This window comes from Ciconia boyciana, chromosome 5 (genome assembly GCF_034638445.1).
Source record: "Ciconia boyciana chromosome 5, ASM3463844v1, whole genome shotgun sequence".
NCBI classification, from domain to species: domain Eukaryota; kingdom Metazoa; phylum Chordata; class Aves; order Ciconiiformes; family Ciconiidae; genus Ciconia; species Ciconia boyciana.
This window is the reverse complement of record NC_132938.1, coordinates 74,016,845-74,038,508: the sequence shown is the minus strand read 5'-3', so window position 1 is coordinate 74,038,508 and position 21,664 is coordinate 74,016,845. Positions and strand designations below refer to the sequence as shown.

The window sequence follows — 21,664 nt, the reverse complement described above, 5'->3', positions numbered from 1 at the left end:
GAACAAAGGGAATACATTCATTAACATTACACTGCATACATTCCTTCCTTCCTTCCTTTACAAAGATGCAATAAACTAACAATAAAAGTTAAGTACATTTGAAATGTCTTTTAAAATTTTCTTTCAACTCCAGTAGCAACAAATTTTCAGGTACATAAATATAAAATAAAAATTAAATATTCTTAAACTCTCTAGAATAATTTTAATACTGGTGTAACATATATGATAGATAGTATATAAACTTATATCTTTTTATGATTGCAAGGCCAGGTTAAAACAAGTTGTGACAGAATTCATAGCATCAGAAGAAACTTACTTGTTCTGGATGTTATATATCCCACTGTTTTGCATTCAGTATATCACACGATTATGTGTATCAATGTATAGGCATATAAGAAAACAAAGGGAAGCAGAAACTATTAATGATACCATGATATTAATTCCCACTTCTCAATTAGATTCACATCACGTGAGAGAAGATGTGTGGCTATATTTGACTATTTTTCAAGAGAAGCATGGCAAATGATAAATGTACTTCCAGCCTGGGCCTGCTTGTGTACTAGAACTAGTAGAAAACAGGATGGAACAGCAAGGACATACTATGGCTTAATTCTGTATTCCTGCAGAGCCTTGAAATTATTTGGCCATGATTTCTATGTTTCATTTTTTGCTGCTCCAAATGAGAGTGAAGAATTCCTTCCTGTAGTTAAAATGTGTTTTGAATGAGCAGGTGTTGATTCAGTCAAATTTGCAAGCTGATTTAACTTCCTGGGATTTCAACCGTTGAGGCACAAGGGGAGACGTTTAAAAAGTGCTGGCAACAGTAAGCGCCTGTAGATCATTATTTCAGATTGTTGTTGGAGGAAATGTGATGCAGGGTTTGGTTCATCAGCTAAAGTTCCATTTTATGGTATCAGGCAGGCTCGAGGAGGTCAGTCTGTACCCCGAAAGATCTCTTCTGAAACTCTTTTGTTCTCTAACTCCATGAAAGAATAGTTGGAAGCAAAAAATAGACCATGTCAGATGAAAGTTGGTATCTTGGCATAGTTCCATTAATTTAAATGGAGTGATACTGATTTACACAATCTGAGTGTCTGCCCTTAACTCTGTTGTTTAGAAGTCATCCAGGAGTATTTTCATACCCTTCAAGGGGAAGTTCAGATGGACTTTAAAACCTGACTAACTGAAGTGTAAAGCTGCAAAGCAGTAACCAAGGCACTTTCTTTTTAAAAATTGCATTCTTAAGAAAAATCAAATGCTACAAAATAGCTTTATAGCTAAAAATAGTTCTGTCTTGGTGATTTTGAATGTTCAGATGCTGTGAATTTAACTGTTTGTATTCAGGCTGTGGTAGGGGTTCTGTTAGTAACAATGAGAATTTCTTTCCATGCAGGTGATGCAAAATGTATTCTTGACTCCACTTGTGATCAGACAGCTCTAGATAATCCACACTGTTTATCATGGCAGCAATAGAAAACCTTTTATTCTATTTCTAGATCAGCTAGAGTCTGACTTTTTATCTAACACCACTGAGGAGCTTCACTCTTTCTACGAGAGAAAAGAAAGGCTGGAGTAAATAATAGAACATCATACCTATTTCTTTTCACTTATATTAAATAACCTATTTTGGCAGTTTTAGTGCATGAAGCCTTTTTGATACATGAAGTGAAAGCGTGGAAATTGGCTGCAAGTCTAGAAAACATTCTGCACGGGGAGACTTGTACAGATAGATCTTCTATCTGTGTCTGTGTGCAGCCTCTTAGATCCATTTTGAAAAAGAACTTGAAAAGCATTTGTATATGTTAAAAAGTGAGTAGTTTCTATGATGCTAGTAACCTTACTTCTGTCCCTAAACTAAATGTTACTCAGTTTAGTTAAGTCCGTAATTGGGACTGCCTAGGCTTTTCCTATCAAGCTATTTTTGTCAAAGAAAAGCATAATTTTCAACTGTCCATCAGAAAAAAAAGCCGAGAAATGAACATTTTGATTTTAGTCTAGACATTTAACCAAATGAAAATTCATCCTTTCCGTTCAGGCTGATATTAACCTATATATTAGCTACTTACCCAGTACTGTTGAGATATCTCATGGTATCTCATTTTCAATGCCTTTCTTCTCTGTGGAGAGGGCTCTTTGACTAGACTAGATGGCAGATCATGCTCTTCCCTCGACTGAAGTACAGTGGAGACTTGGTGAGTTGGGAGTCAGCACCGTTCCAGCATCTCAGGATCCCCTGAGAGGGCTGGACTGCAAGAAGAAAGGAAACTTTGTAGATATCTTGATATGCTTCCCATGTGATCCCTCCCTTTGGAGGGAAAGTAACTTTGTTCAGAGAGAATTAAAAAGCAGAGTAATTATTCTAGAATGAAATATTTTTTATCCTTGGAATAGAGTATCCACATGGGGGAGTTATATCAGCGTAGCTATGGCACTGTAATTATTCTGCTAAAGCGAGGCCACTCAAATTTTTCTTCTAGCTAAACCCCAACATGACCTGTTACCACAAGTGGGAAGAAAGGGAATAAAGAAGGTTCATCAGGCTCTTCATCACCTCCCACGTAACACCTTCAAATAAAAACTATAATTTTGGTGTGGATAAGAACAGCAATGAATGAAATAAAGTGAAACATAGAAGCTTTTTTTTGTACGTTATTGAAATGTTCTGCTAACAAAATGAGCCAGACAAAAGATAGAATATGATGATATGGCACAGTGCTGTGCTCCATAGAGATATCTAAGCAGTTCTGAACACCTGGACTGGTGTAATCAGTAGCTTATCTTATTAATACATTGAAATGAGTTTTTAAAGACAGTATTTTGCAACTTAATATCCAGAATATTTAATTTTAAAATTAAAAAGACATATGAGGGTTGAGAATAATAGATGAGATTTTTAAAAACACGTAGTTTATTTACTTCGTTAACAGAATTTGGGTGACAGAGAATAAATCAAGACTTCAAATTTGCTCATAAGGAGATTAAATACAGTGCTCTCTCAAAGGTCTGAGTCATAATTCTTGGTCAAATTCTCTCTTAAAATTCACTTCAAGTAATAAGAAATTTAAAATGCCCCTCTAATTGTATCTTATTACAGTAACCCCCCCGTCATTTGTTCTCTAAGGCTTTAACACTGCACATTCTCAGCGTGTATCATATTGCCTCACTGCACTTTAATTTTGGCGAAATCTGGTGTCTATACAAAAGGCTGTTGTTCATAAAGTCAGTTCCTTGGAGGGGTTGTTTCTCTTGTTACTTTACCAAAGTTGCTCTAAGTCAATCTCTTTTTCCTTGTGATACAATAGTTTGTAAAAATATACAAATTGTGTAAAAGAGCTATGCTCCTTAAAACATCAATTATTTGATTGAGGTAAGAGACACTCTCAAGAAGAGTGTTTATTAAAAAGGAATTGTTGATCAGTTTATCAAAGAAAGATTTGATATAAAAATCATGATGGGTGCAATGTAAGGGTTAACAATTCAATATATGTCATTTACAAGTTCCTAAAGTATAGTTTGTAAAGTCTGTTTTAAGAGTAGCTGCCTTCTTGAACTATTTCAATGAGAATGACTTCAAGCTCTTCAGGGAAGGAGCTGTTCTTTTATTCTTCTCTCTTAAGCACCTATCAGGATGTGGATGCTCTGAGATATGAAAGTGATTAAAACAACACTAATTAGTTTGACAAAGTAAGAGACTTAAATGTGGAAAACCTCTAAGAGATCCATTAATGTTGTTAAAATTAAAAAGGGAGTGAATAAGCCCATGCCCGTGGAGTAAAGAACATACTTCAAACAAAGTACTGATGGCAGCATACTCATTGTAGTGGGGAGGCCAAGAAATTACTATCACTTTGGGGGTAGGAAGTACGCAAGAGAAAAAACAGGAATGAGATGGCTTTTATTTCCAAATCTCACCCGTCTCAAAACTGCTTTGATGGCCTTTAGCAGCATCCCACCTGCAGAATACGTGGCCGGCTCCAAAGCCTGTAGCCTCAGCTCAGGGATGACACTGATGGAGAAACAGGGTAGTAGAAGCTTCTTCCCCCAACCCCTTAGAGGTCTTGCCAGCAGCAGTGTGTTCCCTGAGTACCGCTAGCCCGGTAATTCCAGGAACAGCAGCTGGTTTTACAGTAACTGAAGGAAAAAGGTTCAAATGCTTCAGCTGATTCATTATGGGATGTATACAGGCAACAAAGACTATTCCTACCTTTCTCTCTAGCAAGAATCTCATGCTTAGGAGTGTACATGAAGGCTAGGTTAGAAGTAGATTGTGTAGCCTGTAAAATTAGGAAGCATCAGCTTTATGATTGTCTATGCAAGCTTCGTTCTTACCATTTTATAGAACGCAAATAGACTTTCATTAGATATTCAGATCACCACTTTCCTCAGAGGAACCCTTCTTCACAAAGTGCATAAAGTCTGGAGACACAAAGGGACAGACTTAAGTTCCCACCTTCCTTATAACCCTGCTTCCCTAAGCTTTTCCTTTGTGATAAATCTCTTTCAAGAGATTGGTTTTGTCCACTAGGTATCATTTTAATATAACGTGGGTTTTCAAGGTCGTTTCTTTCTTTTTTGGGGTAGCATATCTGAAAATATTTTTTTCAGATAAATATTCCATGTCCTCAAAACACATGGAATTTAGCAAGACTACATACTGCTAGACTATCTGCTTGTAATTTCTAAGGTAAAAAAACCCAAACCATGTTTCATGTCTCACTGTGGATGTGAATTTAATTGATTATGCTACATAAATGCATTATTTTAAGTAAGTCTTAAGAAATTATTCCTAAATTCAAGGCTTAGGTTCTGTTTGGAGTTTTTAAGCTGTTACCTGCTCTGGTAGAACAAAGCTTAGTCCACTGCATTCACAATGACGGTGATGACCTCTCAGATCAGCCACTGCATATAATCACCTGAAGACACATCAATAATAAAAACATATTTTCCAAATAGTCATTCGGCAGCAACTGTGCTTGACTGCATTCCCAGCGAAAAAAGGAAAAGGTTTGGATTGAGCATTTTCAAATGGATGTAAATTTTTATTTATTATAATAAAATTATATTATAATAAAAAAATAAATTAAATTCATTTAAAACAAACATAAACTTCACTGCGAAGTGAACACTAGTTATTAAAAAATAAATAAATCTGGAACAAACATGCTGCAGTAAAAAAGATTGACATGAGAGTAGCAGTTATATTAAGAGATATTAGATTAACATCCTCTAATTTTATAAATCACGCAATTTGACAGCTCCTTCTATGTATATAAGAGCTAATTTATTCAAAGATTTCCTTTTTTAGCATCACAGAAATAGGTTTTACAAACCTTTACATAAGAGTTAAGGTGCAAAATAAATGTGTGGGGAACAATCAGAATTAGATTTACCTAGCCTTAAAGAGCCATCATCAAAAAATGATCATATGAAATTTTAATTCTTACACATTCTACCAATAATCTTTTTTGGAGAGACAGGATGCAGGACCAGTTCTAGATAACAATCCACTCGGTTTCTTCACTGTGGATGGGCATGGTTACTTCTGAAATGCAACCACTGGCACGTGTTTGTATTTTGCATCTAATCAGCAGATTTGAATGTAATTCTGTATTTTGCAGGTGAGGTGTTAATGCGGGTTATATGGCACATCAGCTGTGTGCTGCCACTTGAAATGGTCCACTGGAAAATCTTGAGACAAACAGCATTCAATCAGGCGCACAGCCACGAGCAGCTGTGCTAAGTACCACTGGCATCGCCTCAGACGTACAATGCTCAGTGTGAGCCTACTGCTAGCTGCTTTTAAAATGTGTTTATATTGGTGACAAAAACTTTCCATCATCAATTCTTCTTAAACCTCTATGCCTCTTAGCTGAAAAATTACAGCTGCCTGCAAGGGGAGGGATGCTCAGTCCTATTAATTTTCATTGGATGAAAAGGATCTTTTTTTCCTTCAGGCTAAAGGTTTAACCTTTATGAGTTTCATGAGCAACAAAGGGCAGCCAGATTTTTATTACATGGGGTAGAGCTGTGCATTTGTTGAAAATAATCAGCACTGGGCAATCTACTGCGTATCGATCCAAAACAAACATTATTACCCATGTAAGCTGTTTCCTGCTCAAGTCTCCATTTGGCATAGGAAAACAAACTTGTTTAATCATCAGTTTTCAAATGCTTACCATATATGTCACTACAGTCTGTTATAATGTTTGGGATTCATGACAGCAATGCTATTTGGGGAAACACATCAACAGATTTTGTAGGGTGTTTTTTTCCCCTCAAAAATCCCACGTGTATTTAGAAGTTACCTTTCTGAGTACACAAGCACTTCCACAGGTATGCTGACTTGCTCAGCAGTCACGAGAGGAAAGAGCCAGCAATACCGTTACAACTGTATCTTTGCAGCTCTTATAAAAGTAAAAGCCATGCAGGTTTTTTAGTTTATAGAACAGTGCCGGTTGATTCCTTCTGACTCATTGCGGAGGGTGTGGTTTGCCAACCTTCCTGGTGTTGAAGAGTGGAAGACATGCTATAAGAGCTTTTTGGAAAGAAGCACTTAAGCATGCTGATCATTGAAGGGAGAAGAGGAAAAAGGAGGGGGACAGAAGACAAGGAAGAGCATTTAGGTTTAGTTTTGGAGTCCTCTTTTAGTTGCAGAAACCCAAACAGCATAGAAGCTGTCTTTTGACTTGTTACTTTATTGAGCATGAGAAAACCTTCAGCTTGAGTATAGTTAGACAGACATCATGAAAGTAGGATGGATGAGGGAATAGTGGTTGAAAAATGAAGAAAAAACTCATAAGGTCATTAGCATCACTTGACAATGAGAATATTGTTATGCTGAAGGGACTGATAAGAAGAGCTCACAAGCTGAAGGGCAGGTTGATCATAAACAGCAGTTAAGATATGAGGATTCTATCTCTTTTTTCAGTGTCTGTGTCTGATTCTATCAGCCCTCTCAAGACTTGAGAAGGACTTCATCAGGACTTGATTTGGAACCGTAGTTGCGTACAAGGAGTTGTACCGTACTTGTGAGGTGACTGGAGGTGGAGATATTTATAAGCTGATAAATGGGCAGTAAAGCGTAGCAGCATTGGTAAGACAGCAATGGAGGGAACTGAGGAATACAAGGACCACTACCTTTGCTGTGTAAGGATAATCTATATATGCCAACAATCTATTTCTATGTGCTTTTAACCTCTGGTTGTTAAGGAAGCCTTTCTCTTTTTTTTTTTTTTTTTTTTTTTTTTTTTTTTTTTGTGCACGACTAGCATTCCTCTAAAGGATGAGAATATTTCTTAATATCTGACAGACTTGAACTGTGGGCAATGCAGTATTACCTGTCAAGACTTCAGCAGTATACAAAAGAAGCCAAGTTCTATTAATTCTTTGGTGGTGCAACAGAAGTTGTGAAAGAAGAGAAATCTGCTGACTAACTGCTAGTTATTTAAAAACTACAACAGGAAAAAATTAAGAGTTATGATACACAAAGTTATGGTCTTCCCCAATTATCTGTAATTTAAAAAATCAGAATTAATCACAATTAAAAAACAAATCGTAATTTGTGCTTCTAGGAGACCGAACTGGCATTTGGAAGCAAACCTATCCTACTGATGACGTGCTAGGTGAAGCGGAGAACTCGGAACCGAGAATAGTCTAGTGGTCATACTCTCCTCAAGTGCAATTTTAAAACTGAATTAAACTATTGTTTTCTACACAACATTCTTTAAAAAAAAAACATTGTATGGAATGCATGATTTAGTTTTGGTAAGCAAAAGTTAAATAGAAGAGTCATTCTTCATCACTTGTATTTTAATCCTAACTTACTTATGCTTGAATAGTAGACCAAATAACAAAGTCAGTTGTATAGTAAGGATGCTGGATTTTTCTTGTATTTACCTGCATAATATAAGCTAGTTCCATACAAAATCTTAGTACTTTGTCTGTCATTGCTGGTTTGAGATGTGCAGCAATGTTCCTCAGGCATTTCCTCTTGGAAGAATATGGTACTTCATAGCCCCATATATCTCCTTCTAAGGAAGATGGGAATAAAGTGGATGAGAGCTAATCTAGTCTAGTTCTGTATATTTTCTCAGAGTGCCTTTGCAGACACAGTTTGGAGTGAAAGCAGTCTTTTCTGTATGCTTTTAGCTAATATGATTTTTACGTGGTTTAGAAACAGTCCAATTTTCCTGTAGATATATTAGTTTGTATTTCCCAATGCAAAACTCCTTTTGTTATAGTTTGAATTTTCTATAGTGCTTTGCATTAGTCTTTTTTTTACTGGCTCTCTGAAGTATTTCAAATGTAGATTCACCTATATATTTCATTAGTGATCTCTTCAGGTCAATGTGATCCAAACTTTTTAACCCAAAAGATGAAAGTAGCTTTTAGTAGTTAGTCTTGGGAATTTTGTTTTCTAAATTTCCATCTGTTGGTGTTAAGAATTCCTTTTCAAGTGAAGAGTTGTTCTGAGCCTTTTGAAATATGTTTAAGTCCCTGCTCCTCATCTTCCTCCTCCTTTCTTTTATTGTTAGCCACATAAATCTATGGTATGTGACTTAATTCATATGACATGTTAGGAGATACACCGGAGAATAACAGAAAGCATACAATGCAAAGTCAGTTGTGATGATACTGGAGAAGTTCAGCCTGTGTGCTGCAATGTTTCTTCTGCCACTTTCAGATTGACCCTTAAGAGAGTTAATAAGAGCATATCCTGCATGGAGAGCTGCTCTTTTTTTTTTTAAGATCTGGGGGTTGTATTGTTGTTTTTTGTTTGGTTTGGAGGTTCTGTTGTTACTTTGGTATCTTTTCAGTTGCTTCTACTGTTTCAAGGGATGCCATCAAGGAGAAAGATATGCCTCAAAGAGAAGTAGTAGCCAGCGTAACGCTGATCGAAGCTGTTGGATACTTGGCTGTACAATAACAAAATAAGTCTTACATCACCTCTCTACTTCTACAAGTTCTTTTAAAACTTAGCCTTCCTTTCACAATAACAATATGAAGGTTTCTGTCTGATCTTGTGGCTAAAGGAGCTTATGCAAGACTGTGATGCATAAATGGGGAGCTATTCTTGGGAATGAGGTGGGGGCTTTACCTTGCAATGCAACACTGAGAGACTGATATTACCATTTTGCACATAAGACTATTGTCCCTATTTGAAAGGTTGTTAAAAGACTAGAGGGGTTGTAGAAAACAGTTACAAAAAAAAAGGAAAAACTGGATCAAGTGTCTTTCAACAAAAGATTTTTAAAAGTCAGTCTGTTTAACTTATCAAAAAGATTGAGAGATTACTTAGTTGCAGTATATAAATGGATGTTTTGATACTAAGACAATATTTAAGAGTAGTGGAAAAAGGCATAATAAGAGAAGGGCTAAAATTTAAACCAAACAACCTACAATTAGAATTTGACAAATGTTTTTAATGGAAAGGGTATTCTTTATGACTGGAGGTGGCGGATTCTCTTTTATCTCAGGATGTTTACAAATCCACCTGAGATGACATTTGCTTTAGACAAACACACCTTTCAAGAAGGGTTGATATGGATTTGGCACAGGAGTTACTGGTTGAAGTTAATGATCTACAGAATGTAGCCAGTCACTATTTCTTTCAGTGCTCTGTTTGCCTTCGTGAACTTTAAACTCACTCATGAATTATTATTTGTGGTTTTGTCTTATTATTTGAAATATTTATTTTGCCAGGCTATACTAGGAATGAAGCTATGATAGCCTTCTTATTTCTGTACATTCACATGCTTTTATGTTCTCTGATTTGGCTGGTTTGAAAGCAGGATGCTGGGGAGTACTTTTCTCTCCTTGGTTCATATTGACTGGTAGAAAGCAGGTGTTTACAAAATCTCACTCTACCCAAGACAGTGCTAATGCAAACCCAAATTTGTTAACCCAAGAGGTTTGAGTAAGGCTATTGGAAGAAATGAATTAGATTCTTTTCTGAAGTGAGCCTGTCATGTTATGAGACTCCAATCTCTACAGGACAGTATAGAAAAAAAACAAGAAAAAAAATTTTATTGGGTTTGGCTTTCAGGAACTTTCAAAAAAGCAAATACCTGCAGGACCACCTATACTTACAGTTTTATAGCTGTCCCAGATTAAAAAGACATAGAAAAGACAATTCTAATTATCTTTCCTCTTTCAATTGTGAAGGAAAAAAATTACCTTCCACCATCCATAAATTTACTATAAGGCCTATTAAAAGTTAGCTGTGGTGCTGTTCAAGCTAATGAGTTGCAATGCCAAGAGTGTACCAGAATCTTGGCTGAACAGCCACCATCAGGGTCTGAGGACAGTGAAGCACCTGGGTGCGGCGGGAACAGGAAGATTTGCAGATGGAGGGGTGTCGGTGGGCTCTTCACAGTTTGCCTGCTCAAATAAGATCTGAAACTTTTGAAAAGAGACGGGATTCTCTGGGGAGGAGAAAAATGGCATAATAGAAAATCTTCTTCTGAAAATAATATAATTACTGCTGTGCATCAGGTACACATTTGTGTACTTGAATTGGTTGGGAAAAGGTTGCTTCCTAATGAAAGACGAGACTATTTTATCTCAGCAGAGATGAGAAGCAGTAAGACAATGTAGTTTACAGTAGATAAGGATAAAGTTTTGTTTTCTCTCCCTTCTCTCTCCATGGCTCTATGTTGCTCTCACATAGGCTATGTGTCTGCTAACCTGAGGACATTGATCAGACTATGTTTCAGCAGGAGAAAGTATCACCCTTAACTGCATGATCTTGGTGGGAGTGTGTTTGCAATAGAGATACTTTTGGCAAGAACATTTACTTCCTTAAAGCTGTATGGGAGTTCTCTTGCCCTCATACAGAAAAATGCTTTACAATATTACCATTGGAAATTATCCCCGGGAAGACATGCCATGTAACAGAAGTAGCACAATGAAATGGCTTCTCTGCTACAGTCATTTACAAATTTAAAAACTTTAAGCTATAGTAAGAAGTCTTGTTTTGCTGCTTTTCTTAATATGATGCAGAATATCTTTTAAAAATATTCATGGAAAATGTGCTATGTCCTTTTTCTCTAATCCTCTGTATTACCTGTACAAAGAACAAGGATTTGCACGCCCCCCCCCCCCCTTTTTTTTGCTTATCTATGCTGCAGTCCTACCGTCATTGTTTGATTCTGCTTAAATCCCTCTGTACCTAAAGGTACAGCCTTATCAATTGAAAAGCTAATGCTATATAAGAAGTGAAAAGAACACAGAAAGGTTTCCTAGCAACTACTGTGAATCCTTCTAAAGTAAGTCAGTTAAAACCATGTAGTACGTGCAATGGGTGTAAATGAGGGAGCTAAGCTGATCCACAGATTTACAGATGCCCACTATAAAGTACAATAAAACCTGTAATAGAAGGTGAATTGCTCAAGAAGAAAATCACATCAGAGTCTTGACAGCTTTATCATTATTTAAATGATCCAGCTTAAATTCTACTACGTAGTTAGTAAGACTGAGTGTCAGAGCTACAGCAACGGTGTACAAAAGCACAGTTAATAGCATTGGGTAGTGTCGCTGCTGTGATTAGGTCTTTTACTGCTCTTTCTAAAAAACAACCAGCAAACGTAAACAAACAAACTCCAAGGGGCAGTTGCGGGGGAGCCATTACAAGGTGCAAATATGCAAAATCACGTCCGTGAAACAGGGTCTTTCTTGTTTTGTTCTGCTTTTGCACGCCATGAATTAAATCGGACATTTTTAGGTTAGTAAAATCTGTTCAGTAAAGTGTAGGGAGGCTAACAATTATCTGTCTCCCCACACACTGCCGTACTACTCCATACACTGGTATTTCAGTGTAGGTTTCTTCACTCCTCAACACTTTTTTACTGTAGGTGTTTTTTAAAGAACTCCTTGGACTGGGATTATTTAGGGAATCAGGCTAAAAACCCCACTTTTATAAAGGGAAAACCTTTATTTCTGGAGCATGCGCACTTGACACTCAGCTTTGTTACATGAAATCTGAAAAGTTTTCACCAAAAAAAAAATGTTTCTGGCTCATACAATTAAATTCTTTATTAGGTATTTAAGTTAATTGATGGCTTGATTTTCAGACCAAGTAGTGCAATACGATTTCATTCAACTAAAATATTCCTCATTTTACAGTTATTCAGAAATGACTAATAATATGCATAAGAGAAAATGTAAACCTGCAAAAGCTAACTTAAAGTCTAAAATATTTAAAATTTTACATTACAGGTGAAATTCCCCCCTTGCTCCTGAGTGATCTATAGCACTTAATTAGTTCTTCAGAATCTTTAGAAACAATAAATAATACAGGGATACAGTCAAGTATATTTGCAAGCAAGAGTACAATTAAATCAAGTAAAGTTTCCCTATTGTTCTCTAGTAATCAAATGTACCCTCTAGTAAAGAGAAAAGACAGGATGGGCTTCAAGTGCCACCCATAACCCCATCCTAATGAGACAAATCCATGTCTGAAGAATGCCGCATGTTGGAGAATGCCATTTGGGACCAAGATTTTGTGGTGGTGGTTTTTTGTTTGTGGCTTAAGTCATCACCCCTGAAATGAGACTCATATGTGAAAACAAGACCCAAATCACAGTCGCTCTTCAGGAGTAACATGTGCGTGCATGGGAATGTTCAGGTTTTAATATAACAGTTTTAGTCTTTGGTTTCTTCCATTTCGCAGGTTCTGGTAAGCAAACCTGAAAAGGTCTGAAACATCCACACACTCTGGTACTTACCCAAAGCTTATCCCTCCCTGGCTTCTCTGATCTGAAAATCAGGGTGGAACTGTCAACAGACTGACCTTTCTCACATTATTGTGTTATTTCTGCTTCTCCTTTTGACTTCTCACAGAAAGTGCAAAGATACAAACATATTGAAAAGAAAAAAAACCCAAACAACAACAAAAAAGAAACGGGAACAGCAGCACTCCGAACACCAAGCAAGTTCCGAGCTGTTTTGAAGTTTGGCAATAGTCTGAGCTGGCTCTTGTTTTTGAGGTGCCCATTCATCCATTTTGTACTGTGGAGAGCAGACTGACTTTTGTAACTCTTCTGGAGGGCAGGTGTGAAAATTGTGAAGCAGCAGTTTTTGCCACGTACTTCTTCCTTACCCTCTCCAACCTCACTCGGCAGCCATTGCACTCAGAAGTACTATGGTAGAAGCATTAATTCACTCGGTAGATTTTAGCCTTCATTTACACAAAGGCGCATTTTTAGGAGCATTGGGATACTGATGTCTAGCCAGCATCTCCAAGTATTAGCGGAGATCCTTATTCCAGGCGTAAAGGGAGCTGCCTGCCCCAAGGTCTGTGTTGGTGCTCCCTGTTCACGTTCCCAGGTACAGCTGTACCTGCAGCTTTCTCTTGGGGAAGTATGGGAATTTCTTGTAGCAAATGTAAACCTTGAAGCAGATATTCCCTAATGCTAAGTGCGTGTGTGCGTATTATTTGTTTTGTTCCATTCTTTTTTCCCAGCTATGAAGGGGAAGACTTGAGACAATTTGTTGCCACACAGTCTGCCTTCTCTCTGACCCCTAAGGGAAGGCTGGAGACTTGCAATATCAGGTGTGTAATACACACTCAGATATTATCTCTGGCAACTGTACCTAAGCTTGCCTCATGTGTTGAGGGGTATTTGTTTTCGAAGTTGAAAGAATAAACTCCAGAAACTCCTGTATACAACTCTGAAGGAAAGGCCTATAAGGTGGCTAATGCCAAGCTCCAGTATAACCTTACAGTCAGTGCACGCATGTAGTCATGCACTCTTGCTAATGGCCTGGCTGCACAGGAGCTTTGGAAAGACTTAGTAAGCCATCATCTTTAGCTGTGGCAGCTGAAGGTGTGTACAATTACACCGGGCGCAGGCTGATTGTCAACAGCATGCAAAACTAGCTATATGCTGATTGTGAAACATAACACAGGCTTTTCCTTTCACAGGTAAGCAGCATAGTAGATAGGGGCAATTGCTTGCTTTCATCTTCATGGCATAAGAAATAGTCTCATCAAATATCATCTTCCTACTAAGATTCTCCTCCTGGAGAGGAGGCCTACCACTCGTTTGTGGAATTTAATTTTTACCCTCTGTGTAATTAAATTGCCACTCTTTGAAGATTTGTGCTAAGCATAGGGGAATAATTTAGACACACAATGTAATAATGCTTCCAGATGGTAAATTCATGAGTCTGTTTTATGGTGGTGTAATTAATTATTCTAGTCTTTCATAACATTTGAACCATCATTATGTACCACTGTGTCCTAAACCTGAGCCAAAGTCTGGATACTTGCTCCTTATGTTTCTTGGTTGTATTCTAGTCTTATGCTTGCCCAAATCAAGGAATTATTGTCAAGCAAAAACAATAAATAACCGTGAAAGTCATAGAGTGTAAAAATCTGTTTACTACTACCCAATATGGAAATTATTAGTATGTCATGGGTTTTTTGGGTATATTATCAGGATCTGACTTTCTGATATTCTTTCTGATAGTCTGATACCAGCAGCAACATTGTAGTCATAAGAATAAATGAACTTACTTTATCTTTACCTTCTGGCTTTTATGAAATGGGCTGAAATAAATTACGATATAGGTATTTTCTCCTACTAGTTTCTTTATATGCATGATTTTGTGTTCTCATACTGCATGATTTGCAAAGATTCATCTGAAAAAATAAAGAAGTGCAGTATCTGCAAATCTGTAATTGACATGGGACGTTTATTTCAGCTTATCTAAAATTTGTATATGAGTGTGAATAAATATTGCTTATCTACTCTGCAGGTGTGTATATGCACATACGTAGCATTTAGCTTTCATTGTTTACCAGGTCATTTACTTAGCTTTAGCAGTTGATAATTCTTAGGATAGTACGCATCTAGACTTTCATGAAATTACTTCCTGCAGTAAATCTCTTAAGTATTGAGATGTCCTGAACAGTTTCTCAGAAACATCCCTCACCGTCAACTTCTGAAACCTATACTCATCAAGATCTTGTGCTCACAATTATTAATATGTTCAAGAATCTTGGAACTAGTACAGGACATTTTATTGATATCTAAATATTCACAGGGAAGAAAAACTATAGAACTTAACAGATCATTAAACAGAAAGCTATATATGTAATGAAACTGCTCATCTGGACTTGAAACTATTTGCCTTATGTTTATGGGAATAAATTCGGACAGGTTACTTAAAATTCACTTCACCCAGTTTCCTCTTATATCAGTCTGGAGCATGGTGTTTGGATATCATTCAGGGCCAAGAAATTTGGCAAAAAGTTCGCTTGCTTTGTCTTGAGAGTCGTCCCCAGTCAGCGCTGTGGAACAGAAGCCCTTGCACAACACAGCAATTGGGTTTGGGTAACTCATGATCTCATGCATGAAGCAATTCCCTATACATTCGATTTATAATCTCTTTAATCCTTTCTTCTCAATGCCCCTGTTCTTCAATTAGTGCCTTTTCACACGCATTTCTCTAATCTTATTTCATCTTCTTTTAGCCTGTGCTTTGCAGGCTCTATTCAATTTTCTTTGAAGCTAATGGAAGGACTTCCACCGACTCCACTGTATAGTAGAAAAGAGCTGGTTTGTTTTTCTGAGGAAAAGAACCTAGCCTGGTTTCAAAGCACTATGCCCAGCTATGGTGATAATAAATTTGTGTGCACCAACCATCTTTCAGAATGTTCCTGTACTTGTTCATTTCCTGAAAAATGACTCGATTTTACTACTATCAAGGATGCACAATAGCATGATTAAGGAGGAGTGAAGTTGATTCTCTTCTTTACACATCAGATTGCACCTCACTTCTCATCATGAGATTTGTATTATCAGCGCTAGTGGTAATATAAAGAACAAAAGACTATGTTTTGCTTTAAAATCCCCCCCCCTTTTTTTTCTTTTTTTAAATAGGAAAAATAAGAATAGGAAAAAAATCTCAGAATAAGAATATATATAACTGAGAGGGAGGGAAACATCAAATTTTACAGTATTATTTTAGAAAATACTTACAGTCCTACTGCACAGTTAAAACTATCAAGAGAAAAGAAGTGGGATGCTCCTTACAGGTAAAATTCTGTCTGTACAAGGCTATGCATCACTGAAGTGCTACTTAAACCCTGAAATAAGTGGGCCTCAAGTAGTTTGTAGGCCATCGTGCAACAATGGATTTCACCCGAAGAAATATGAAGTGGTATTTTTCAATCTAAATCAATGGTCTGGGAAGCACAGTAGAGTCAAAACACTGTTCATTTATAAATCTATGTGTGTACAGGGTGTATATAAATATAAATAAATATACGTGTATATAGACAAACACAAAATATGAGCACTAAGATGTACTTGCATTTAGTTAAGTTTTACTGAAATAAAAGTCAAGAGGGAGGTTTACAGTTGCTTTTTCTTCTTTTTGTGGAAAATTTTGCAAATCACGCACTGAAGAGAACTGAGCATTTTGGAAACATGGACAGCATTTTGTTTTACCAACTGTAAAGCAGTAATAATGTTGCTTTTATTTAGTACTGTACCTAAACATTACAATACAGTAAATGCCATGCAACTATTCTGATAGGACGTAGTGATTTGGGCATGAAAAGACTAAAATTATAGGAAAATGGAGCTCAAAATTACATGTCCTCTGAGAATTAAGTCCTTGGTGTGCAAAAAGCCAGAATATCAGATATAAGCCTATTATACTTGTTACCTGCCTTTCAGTTAGAAATTGCTGCAAGCCATAAAAAATAGTGTTGTTCACACTTCTCAAGTTTAATTCAATCAGATTCGTTGAAGCTTGAGTCTTTAATAAAGGACATTTTTTCAAGAAAGTAAACTTATCTCTCTCCCCTTCAGGGTTTTCTCCCTCTTATCCTTTCCTAGTGAAACTGCTAAAGTAAAAAACAGGACCACAAGTGTCTGCTATCATATGGCAGTTTAAAGTTCCAACATGACATTGTTTTTCAGAGATGACAGATACAGATATTAAACAGGATGTCAGCTTTGAAGGATACTCAGAAAGATGTAAGAGGGGCTCTTTAATACTGACTGAATGAATGCATTAACACTTTGACCTTACCTTCCATAAATTCAAAAGGGCAATCCAAAACAAAACAAGCAAAACAAAAATCAACCAGCCAACCAAAAATACTTGCATCTGACCTCAAAGATCAATAAATCAGAATTTCTAGTTCACTAGTTCTGGTTCAAAATTACCGTGTCTCTTCAGGCTAGGAGAAGATATCTTACGTGCTTTATACTGTATGTTATATTTCTTTGTCTTTTGACTGTGTGATTTCTACGTAAATCACCACAGACGTAAACAATGGATGTGGAAATCTTCATCTCTAAGGTTTGAGAAAGAGAAAATGAGTAACTTTCAGGGTATGCTGTGGATTACTGAAGTCAGCAGTGATTAAAACCATGCAAAGTTACTCAAGACTATAAAAAGGTGGCCATTGATTTAAAGCCTACACACTGATTTTATTCTCCATCCTTGAGACTTGGCTTTAAGAGCATGTGTAGAAAAATATATGCATATATGCATCTTTTTCACGTGCACAAGGGGCAGTAGCAAACTGCCTCATGTTTGTGGGTAAATTATGTCAGTGTGAACACACAGACTCCTGACGTACTCATCGTTTTCTGCATTTAGGTTACTTCTCTGTACAGCTAAGAAATGTGTTGGCACTCTTAGCAGCTTTCCCAGATGGTATCAGTCTTCCCTCAAAGAGTGTATTTTTCTCTGTTTCTTGTTTGATATTTTGTTTTTATTAAGCTGGTTAAGAGCTCCTTAAAAGCCCTAGAGTTTGGGTTCTCTTTCTGCTGCCAGGGATTTTTCTCTGGTTACCAAAAGGTACTTCTCCCACATTGTCTTATGTACTCTATACTTTCAAACAGATAGACTGTGCAGCTCGGAAAAAAAAGATGCTCCCCTCTGTACACTGCAGAAATATAGTAGGATGGTGAGTAATGCCATTGCTTCTCCCACCTGACTTGAAGGATCACCAGACCCAAAGGAACAGGATGCTTTCATGTATACCAGTTTCTTTGAAATTGTCCTTAAAAAAAGCTCAAATGATTATTATCTTCCTATTACTTAAATTAACACTTCCATGTTACTTAAATTAACACAGACAACTTCCTATTACTTATATTAACAGGCACTTTTCACTGTGATCCAGCTGTCAGACAATGTTCTTTGGTGGCATTAATGGAAAAGATCTGGATTTAGAGCCCTATGTTCACTTTTATAGGCCAGATTTGGGATTTATTCAGATTTGATTCTCTCCTCAAAAGGTTCTTTAGTCTTTAATCAAGACCATTGACCTACCTACTACCAGATCACTGTCTGTTCCCTCCAGCCAATATCGCTCGGGTGTGATGGTAACAAACCAGGCTAGCTGCTTCTCCATTCCTTGGCTAAGCGCTGTACTGGGAGGCAGGACAGCATGGCACTCCCAGTGAGATTTTCAAGACATCATAAATTTTAAATTCCATTTGAAACTGTAACTTGCTAATCCTCCTTTATACAATCCCATAACTAGGGTCAATGGATTTGGGGGGAATTGACCTGAATCCTGCCTTTGAGAGATGTCGCAACAGAATTGTTGTGCTCCACTGAATATTGTATGTCCGTATCTTCTCCTTCTGCCAAACAGATATAATAATAAGACTAGGAACCATTCTAAAGTTGCCTTCAAATTTTCCTGATTCTTTCTCTGGTATTAATACTTCTAAGAGCAAAAATCTTCAAGTCCTCTGTTCTGTTTTTTTTGTTGTTGTCATTTTAACTTGCATTAAGCATTTCACTTGGTGGTTCTCAGGTGGGGGAAAGATGCACTGCTATTTGCTTAGACAAGTTATGGAATTAAGTAAATGGGGTTCAGCTGCTTTCACAAAACTAAATCAGATGATTGAAATTCCAACCATTATACATTCAGGTAGCAATAAACAAATCTAAAAAAAAAAAATTTCTTCCAATAATTGATAAAGAGGTGAATGGTTTTATACCAGTTCCTTGTACTATCAGCCTGACACAGAAAAATTATTTGTTAGAGCCAGAAAATCTGGACTGCAATGAAGCTGAAATTTATTTTTAGATGAGCCCATTGCTGACATGGCTCTATTAAGAAAAGGTGGATCAGTACAGAGTCAAAACTAAAGAGGAAGTTGAGGTGTCTCCTATTCATCCTTAGGCTGGATTGTTAACTCATAACGACTTCTTCATTGGCACTCCATTGGCATAGATTTTCTTTCTTAATTTGAAAAAGAGCTCTACAGCACGCTTTATAAAATTAATGCCAAGCAATAATCTTTAATTAATGACACATTTTTTTCCTTTAAAATTAGAAACACTTCTCAAACAGTAACTCACTGTCATGATTGTAAAAATTAATACATTATATAGATACTGTCATCGCAACAGAAATAATGGCGTGATCCAAAGCCCATTAAAATCAGTGAGCCCAGAATTGTATTATTCAGATTTTAGACAAACTGTTTTCTCTGTAGCTTTTATGAATGTAAGAAACCTTCAAGATTCTTAATGTGGTCCTGTGTTCATGTAACTTGGCATTTTGTTTTCTCTTTGCAAGGGTTAAAGTATTAGTCTCTAACAAAGTGTAGCAGGACACAAAAAGGCTTCCTGGAAAGTTTCCAACGTCTGTTGTAATCGATGTAATTTTTTGGGGGTGGCAACAAAAGCCATAATCTATTTCCACCTCAAACCTTCTGAATAGGCTGTAATCCATATTTAGTTCATTAATCAATCACTGGGAAAATTTGGTACTTGGTTGGCAATCAGGTACAGTGATTGCCTTTATCACAGAACGTCGTTAGCCAGAGCCAAACCTCTCTTTTGAATATGATGGATAGTTTGTTATCTTAATTTGAGGGAATACTGAAAATCACTTTCAGTGAATACTTCTTCAAAAACTAATGCATTTGGGTTCCCATTTTTAGGCTCTCATGTTGTCAACTATCTTTGTAATAGAAAAGTTATTTTCATAAGTAGCTGTACAAAGAACTTACCGAGTTGGCACTACCATGTGCAGAACTAGATTTTTTACTTTTCCACATACTTTTTGCTTTGTTCGCTCATCTACCAGTCAGAGAACAGACAAGATGCTGTGTGATTTGACTGACCAGTGGCAACTAAACTGTACAGCTTAAATAGTGAATTCTAAATACTCTAAGAAATGATCCAGAGAGATGATAATGAATACACTTAGGAAATCATTATCTTCTTGCTAGTATTCTAAGAGCAGAAAATTAAGATCGAGTAAATTAAGGTAAAATTTGTAGGCTAAATTATCCATTTTGTATTCTTTGTTCAGCTGCATTATTTTCCTTTTTCTAATCAGGAAAATAGAGAAGAAAAAGCTCTCTCATTGAGATCATGCAAGTGACAACTATACTGCAAATCTATGTTATTCGTAGCAGAGTCAATTTTAAAGAGCACAATATGAGCACAATATACACTGGAAACATTAACTAAGCTTCCATAGATGTGTAGGCATAGGGAATACTCTGTGTTGTTGCATCCACTCAAAAGTGCTGAAGTTTTTCAGTAGTGATTGGGAAGGGACTGAACTGGATATTGTGCTTTATTTCGTAACACCAAAAAGGAGTTTCAACTCGTAGGCTGTTAACTTGACAAAATATGAAACTTGCTATTTAATATTAGAGGGAGAGGTATATGCATGTGAATCTTACAATGACATAAAGCATGGTATTTTAAAAATCCTTACAAAAAAAGGTTAGGAATCTGAACTTGCAATTATCCTCCAACATATCACTTACTTGGGCTGTAGGACTAGTGGCTATGCCTTTCGTGCTTCACCACCTGCCTAGCCCCCGTGTTCACCACCGCGTGCTTGAGGCACCGTAGCCTCTTTGGGCATGCCCGTAAATATTTGGCATGTTCAGGAATACAGACCTACCAGGGTTGCAGTCACGATACTGAACAACAGTTAGAAAAAGCTCAAGCTTCCTCCATTGCTGCACTCTGGATACATAGGAGCGCACAGGCTATTTGGAGGTGAGATGCATGTGGACTCACACGTGAAATACAGTACCGATACAGCCTCACAGACTGTCTCCAGAATGGGTGATCTCATCTAAGAAGCAAAGTGAAAACTCTATCAAATGACGTTAGACCCTGGAACCTGATCAAGTCAGGGCAGGTTAATTAAAAGAGCAACTGTCCACAGTGTCTCTGCCCATTTGGGATTTTGCACTCACTATGACAGACATGAAGAAGTATCTCTTGTTTTATACCACAGCTGCATCTTAGGATCACATGAAACCCCTTCTGCCTAAACTGATCAGATTCAGAGTCAGTCTCCTGCCACTGATGCTCTAATCTCCTCTCCTTTTGCATCATCTGTCACGGGGTACCAATGAACCGTACTGACCTGTGAGAATAATGGAGAGAGAGGGGGGCATTTGTAGGTTAATATGTCAGCTGTGCTGGATAACAGATGGTTGTAATGATCTGGTCCATGATGTGATGTTACAGACAATAAGGTAACAACACTGTAGAGGCGAGCTACAGAGAAGCATCATAGATAAAGCATTGGGGGAACAGTGAGGGTAGGGGGGAGAGAAAACAAACAAAAAAATACTTGTTAAATGTACAGGAAAAAGTCTTCAAACAGATCAAGGGAAAGATGAGAGAGCAGCAAAAAGAATTT

General features: G+C 37.1%; 2 long non-coding RNA genes across 2 annotated transcripts in view; one reads left to right on the top strand and one right to left on the bottom strand.

Annotated features, from left to right (window-relative positions):
• The window catches only part of LOC140652066 (uncharacterized), a 135,527-nt gene that overhangs the window by 84,988 nt on the left and 28,875 nt on the right, over positions 1-21,664 (top strand). The window lies entirely within an intron of this gene.
• The window catches only part of LOC140652071 (uncharacterized), a 29,309-nt gene continuing 7,916 nt past the window's right edge, over positions 272-21,664 (bottom strand). Inside the window, exons 2-5 of the long non-coding RNA XR_012042647.1 lie at positions 4,832-4,913; positions 4,330-4,416; positions 2,067-2,247; positions 272-1,548 (exon numbers count right to left, since the gene is read on the bottom strand). This is a non-coding gene — a long non-coding RNA (uncharacterized lncRNA). The remainder of the gene's footprint in view (positions 1,549-2,066; positions 2,248-4,329; positions 4,417-4,831; positions 4,914-21,664) is intronic.